Raw genomic sequence first — 6,560 nt, forward strand, 5'->3', positions numbered from 1 at the left:
GTCAGTCAAGCGGTTCGGGTTCTCGGTCGGTTCCCGTTCGCCTGCCCCCCCCTCATAGTCCATTAGTGGGTAGGGTGGTCAACTTAGAGGGCGCCCGCCTCCAAAAGCGGAGACCGAACAACCGCCAGGTTGTCGAAGACACGCTGAAGAGGAGGGGGAGTGCTAGGGTATTGTACTAAGGGTCTTAACCTAGCTCCCGAGCCCTTCGCCCTTCAAGAAAGCTATAGCTATGAAAGAAAGCTTAGGCAAAAGCCACTCTCAGAGATCAGAGTAACAAAAGAGGAAAGCATATGACGTAAAAGACAAGCTTACCTCGATCTGTCATTACATATGATATATCGAGAGTTCAAGACCATAACGTAAATCATTTAGAGAATGCCGATGAGAAAGTAGATCTGGTTCCGAGATATGGAAAGCTGTGAATACAGTTAGTGAAGCTAGACCAGGAAGTGGGGTATCCCCGGAAAAGAGGTCGGCCTTAAGTTCTAGCTTAGATAGCTTAGACTGAGCTTTGCTTTCTTAAAAAGTTATTTTTTCGTTATTAGAGAGAAGCAGAAGCGGAGCACTCGTGGCACACTTACTATACCCATTCGAGAAGAAAGTAGAGTTCCTATTCACCGCTACCCCTGAGTGAACAGTCTTTTCAACAAAAGAGACAACAGCTTCTCCCTCGGGCTCTCTCTCCTGAGCTTGAAATAGGGAGGCTGGGCTAGGTGTAAAAGGCTTAGAAAGCTCCATATCAACATACATTAAAAAAGTGAGATTAGATCGGAAGTCATCTTTTTTCCAACCAACTTGCTCAAACGTAGATAAACGACTCCAGGGATTCTCTTTCCTCGGTATGCTAGAAAGAAGTTAGGAGGAGGGTTGTTTCAAGCTACGAAGTCGTTTTTGTGTTGAATTGGACCTGGTAGTGTCAACCTATCTTCGTTGAATAGAAGAAAACAAACCCGAGGTAGTCCCCCCCAACGTTTATGGGCATAGGTGCAAATGATTGGATGGCCCACTCTGGACCCCTATCTTAGCGCGCTGCTCTGCAGCTTTGTTTGCAGCACTTCGCTCGTAGTTGAGAAGATTGAATCTGGGTGCAACTTGATTCGTTGAACCAGTGTGTTCATATTCCGAGTAGGATTCGAAAGGACGTATCTCATGGAACAGAATCCGCTTCTAGAGGGTCTCGTGGCCCGACAAAAGAGGGCTTTGCCAGAAATACTATGAATCATCGGGTAGGTTTTATCCTAAAGATTTGGAATAAAGGACGGAGGTTGGGTAAAGGGAAGAACAGCGATTGGCAGACTAGACTAAGTGTCCACTCACTACCTTTAGAGAAAAATAAGATTTTTGCTGCTAAGAACATAATTAATTATCCAAAACAGTTAGCTAACAGCGATTCAAACGGATTAGCTAATCGTTCTCCCAATGACCTTTTCGATCGGGTCACTGGATTTATTTTCAAACAAGGTCTTTTCCACTCGTGCTAAACACACGATTCCGGAAATCCTCAATCCATACATTTACCCATCGATCAGACCATAAGCTTCTGGGCGATACTGTGCTTCAAACATGTGGTCTTCACCTATATAGTATCGAAGGCTTGAGTTACGTCACTCTGCCCGGAGACTCCTACCCTTCTCTTATATTATCTTAGAAGCCTAACCTTTCTTATTTAGACCTCTTCCCGGCTTTATATTAAGGTTTCGTATAAGACCTCCCAGACACTGTAATCGTGATCTCTGATGTTGGTATTGGCGATTTCTCATAACTTTCAGCTACCCTAATAGGTTCCTACATTTATTAGACGTTGTAAAGGTGCGAGTTGTCTCAGAGGCCGAAAGTTACGGAGGATATATCGATAGGATACCCCAGCCGAAGGAAGTGTTCTATTCCCGGTGGTCCAATAAAAACAAGTTGTTTATTAATCTTGGGCACAACTCTAGATCCATATCCATCTGTCTCTTCCAACAAGCCTGGTTCAATACCAGCTGTACTGGTTGTCTCACTGCGTGCACTTAAAACAAAGCCAATTCCACTTGGGAAGATCAACCCCTCCATATTCTTATTATGGTCGCTCGTTTTCAAGTGCTTTTTATTGAACCATCCGGTATGTTTATAACTTTCAAATTGAACTGGTAGTTCATGTATTGTAGACCAGGCACGGAGCGTACCATTGGACCTCTTCTGGAACTCCGTTATTCAAGTAAAGAAATGGGGCGGTTGCTTGCTTTTCTCTTTCCCTTTAGCTTGGGACTTCTTAGTAGTATGAATCCCATCTATTGATTCCCTTTCCTTCGACACATATGCATAGGGCATTCCTCTTGACTCCCAAAAGCTTCTCAAAGAGCTCCTGAGACTAGTGCTACTCCTAGTCTCCACAGAAAACTTGCTGCCGCTATTTAGTCCACAATTACTTTAGCCTTCGTTTTAACAGCAAGAGTACCTTGCGGGGATATCTTCTCCTATTGATTCAATTCCTGCAAACCTCAAAACATCTCCTTCTCTGTGCGCTCACTCCATTCCTCAGCAAAGCAATCCGGCTTAATTGGATCCATGTGCGGGCAAGGCAGTACTGATACTCAATCGATCTTGCTCTAGCCGAAAGCGGCTTCACGGAAAGGAAAAGTAAACCTTCCCTATAGTGCTTTCTCGAGGGGCCAGATATGATCTTGCCAAAAGGTGCGGAAAAAGCAGCTTCACGCTCTACTTTAGACTACTTTCCTTTTCCAGGCAATTGGTTTAGCTAACCCTTATTATATTATATGCATCTATTGGGCAAAGAAGCATCGCTCCTTCCGGGCTTTATTCCACAGTTTCGTCTTTCCGATCATTCGACTAAGGGGAGAAGGGGTGGATGAGGCTTAGTAGATTCGGAAGAGAATTCTAATCCATATCTGATCTTTCCCGGAAAAGACTTTGGCTTCTTGAATAGGCCAGATTCCACTTGTCGTGAGAAAGAGGATGAAAGGAACGCTTATTGGTTTCGTTTCGTAGCCCCTCCTGCCGCAGTGTGCACTAAGTCGACAGCTTCTTTGTCGAAATGAGGAATCGGAATCCCTTCACTTAGTAGCTTTAAAAAGGAAGTCAAGTTTTGCATTCTATAGAATGCCCAGAATCGGTTGTGAAAGAATGGCTTTTGTTCCAATCATCCGCTGCGCCCAGTAGTTCCGATCCTATGATTCCGGACCCTTTCATGCTCTAAGCGGGAAGTAGAGTGGTTTCTTCTCCTGGACGATGAGCTTCTCTTAGTCATAGTAGGGGCTCAACTCGCTACTCAATTAGATGTCAGTGCTAGAAGCGAAAGTCCAGGGATTGGAGAATCGATACAGCTGGTTCATCTTGAGGAAGTACGGTACGTCTAAGGTTAAGGTCTGAAGCCGATGTTCATTTTCGGAGTCTCTTCTTTGTCTCGTAGCCCTCAGGCCTACTTCATGCTATGGATCAAAGCCCTTTCTTTCGACTGGGTATTCTTCTCAGTCTTTTTACTTTCCTTGGGCTAGTCTTGGATCTTTCTGTCTCTAAGCGTGTGATAGATTGATTCTAAAAAGGCTTGGAAAAATCCCTCTATTCCAATCTCTCATGTTCTGGTGAATCTTCTTCATAGTAGTAAATTCTTCACCTCCTCTTTGATATCCTAGATTATGAAATCATAGGGTTCGATTGGTCGTCTGATGAGGTCGAAATCCCTTTCTCTTTGAGCTTTGTAGCATTTATCTTCAGGGGTCTGACTCTCAGCAGTGAATGACAAAGGAATGTGGAATGTCAAGCTGTGAAACTGAAATCATCAATCTTTCTTTTGCTATTCCGTGTAGCGGAGACTTTTCAGTAGAAAGACCAAGCTGTGAGACTTCGTTCAGTGAGAATCCCAGTGTGAAAGACTTGGCAAGATTGGCTTCGTAGTGGTACCACAAATGCCTTGGATGAAAAAGTCGAAACTTCTTCTTTTCTTTAGGACTAGTGAAGAATTGAATGAATTCTTCGAGTTTGAGTTTTGGTTGGTTGTTGACCAACAAATTATGCATGGGACTCTTTTTTCTCGTTGCTAGGCTTTCCACCAAGTTTCGATCTTAGCCGAACGAGGGTTGCTTAACCGATCTCATACTTTTTCGAGTAACGATTAGGGGATTTCCTAAGGGCTATTAATGGTCTAGTCTCAATCAGGGGCGCTACCAATCCCCTTTGATTTTTAGGTTCCAGTAGGTCGAAAGGCTTTCTGATCAATCCCTCTGCCTGACAAATCCCTAGCTCAAAGCAGCGTGCCTTGTCGCTACAAGCCTCAGGGGCACAAGCGCTTTCTAAGTGTTTTCTCACTTGGTCGATCTGGCAGTTCATTTCAGTTCGGTTTCGAAATAGATAGCTATCAAGCTGGTGGGACTGGAACTCAACCTGCAAATGTAGTAAGTCAGGGTCTCTTCCCCGGCCCAGGTCGTATGAAACCAGCTTCTAAGCCTACTTTCTGGTATGCCCATTAGCGCCCGTGTTCCAAGTGGTCGTGGTCCAAACAAATTAGATAAATGACCACAACAAGTGGCTGGAGTCCCGTGTGACTTGGGAGCGGGGAATGGTACAAGAGCCTCAACAGGTCTCATATCGGAGAATGAATGCTACGATATGGCAATCTCTCGTATAGAATAATAGATCCGCACATCTATTGATTGACTTGAGGACTGAGGGACTTATTTTGTCGAGAATCTATTAGCCACCCGCTCATGAACCTTTCTCCTACTTCCTTTGTTACTCTCAAATAAGCACACCCACACGTGCTGCTTACCGGAAAGGATGTACCGCCTCTGGCTCGCATTCCGTCCCAGTTCCTTACCCCCTGTGGGTGGGGATAATAAGTGACTTGCTCTAATGCACCTTTTACCTAGCCCTGTCATTCTTCATTTCATATTCTTTCGTTTCAAGAAAGAAAGAGTTTTTAAGTCCATCCCAAAGATTTGCCACCACTACTTCCGGAGTGGACCGCTTTCGAACAAGATGGAACGGTCTTTCTTTCTTCAAAGGCCGGCTTATTACGCCGCTAACTTACCTAACGTATAAAGATCGCTTTCAATGCGGTGACCGATAGCGAAGTACAATAGCCGTGTGCTCTAAAGCTAGTCAGGAGCTTTTACTCTTTCAACGAGTCGAGTCAAAAGTGGATACCCTTGTTGAGTTCTCTATTGGCTCTCCCAGAAAGCAAAGTCGATTGATATGTGCAGAAGGTGAGCAGTTTCGATGTTCATGACCACGTGATGGAGGTAAAAAACGTGGTGGCTCAAAAAAAGATTTGAAAGGAGAAACAAGATCCAAAGGAAGATCGGATGGTAGCTGGAATGATGTCATAGACGAATCATTAGAAAGAGTGGCTTGAAAGATGAAGCAGTTGGCGATGGCATCGGTGTGTTGCAATCGAATTCAATGGTGGGATTGAGCTTGTACAGTCGGCGGGTCGCGAGTACCCTTAAGAGTGAGAAATTGGCTACCAAGATCCAATTGAACCGTGGACGTGCTGTAATCAGCTACATGGGGTCCCATGGTAGCTAAGCAAGAGGCTCCGATAACCACGTCAGTCCCCGCTACTGGTAAAACATAAGCTGGAAAAGTCAAAGTATGGCCCTGAATCTGCACCTGAAAATCACGTACAATCCCGTGGCCCTTCTGTGACCACTCCCCACCATAACCCTCAGGGATGGCATGGGCTCAACCGGTAATTTCAAATGAGTGGCGAGACGTGGCTGAATGAAATTGTCGGAACTTTATTCAATAAAGTCCAATTTGCACTGTAAGGCCACCGACGGTGCCCGTAAATCAAATAGTAGCAGCGCCCGTGGAAAGCATGTAAAGAGAGATGATGCAAAGTAGGGGGTTCAAAAGTCAACCAAAACTCAAGCCCCTCTTTAGAGTAAAACCAAGTCGTTTTGTTCCACTTTGAAGCATGACCGGCACCGGTGCTGCTGCAACGGCCATCAACGGCAACAAGTGGCATCATTGGATGAAGACTTCCGCTTTAGGTGAAAAAGGGTGCGGATGCGTCTTTGACTTCCTGTTTGCTCGGAAGAGAGCCATCCATCTTTGATTCCTTCTATAAGGAACATGGGTTACTTTTTCGGAAATCTCCGCTAAGATTTAATCTAAGCGATCGGTCGAATATTGAGTTTCGAGCCGCTGGAATTGAATACTATAAAGTAAAGACTGAGGTGAACCCCGTCTTTTAGACTCTTACAAAATTGCGTAAAGAAAGAAAAAGAGAAGGGATGATTGATGTCTTCACACTCCATCCCTGTATCGGAGACCTTCTTTCGTCTACCCTTTCCTGGCTCAGGTTGATCTGGTTCACTCGTTGCATCAGACCTTCCGTCTTCTCTTTCCTCATCAGGATAGATCGAATCGGGAAACCTAAGTTTCATCCATTTCAATTAGATGCCGGTTCTTTCCTGAAACTAGCTGCCAGAACTGGGCTGGATAGGGTGTGCGAAGGGGATGGCTTCCATTCAAACTCTCTATCATCGTATGTAAGAAGAGAGTTCCGTGACTTCCGAGCTGAGCTTGTGACCCAAGGTAGGAATCGAGTTAAGGAGCTT

This window comes from Arachis hypogaea, unplaced genomic scaffold (assembly GCF_003086295.3).
Source record: "Arachis hypogaea cultivar Tifrunner unplaced genomic scaffold, arahy.Tifrunner.gnm2.J5K5 arahy.Tifrunner.gnm2.scaffold_154, whole genome shotgun sequence".
NCBI classification, from domain to species: domain Eukaryota; kingdom Viridiplantae; phylum Streptophyta; class Magnoliopsida; order Fabales; family Fabaceae; genus Arachis; species Arachis hypogaea.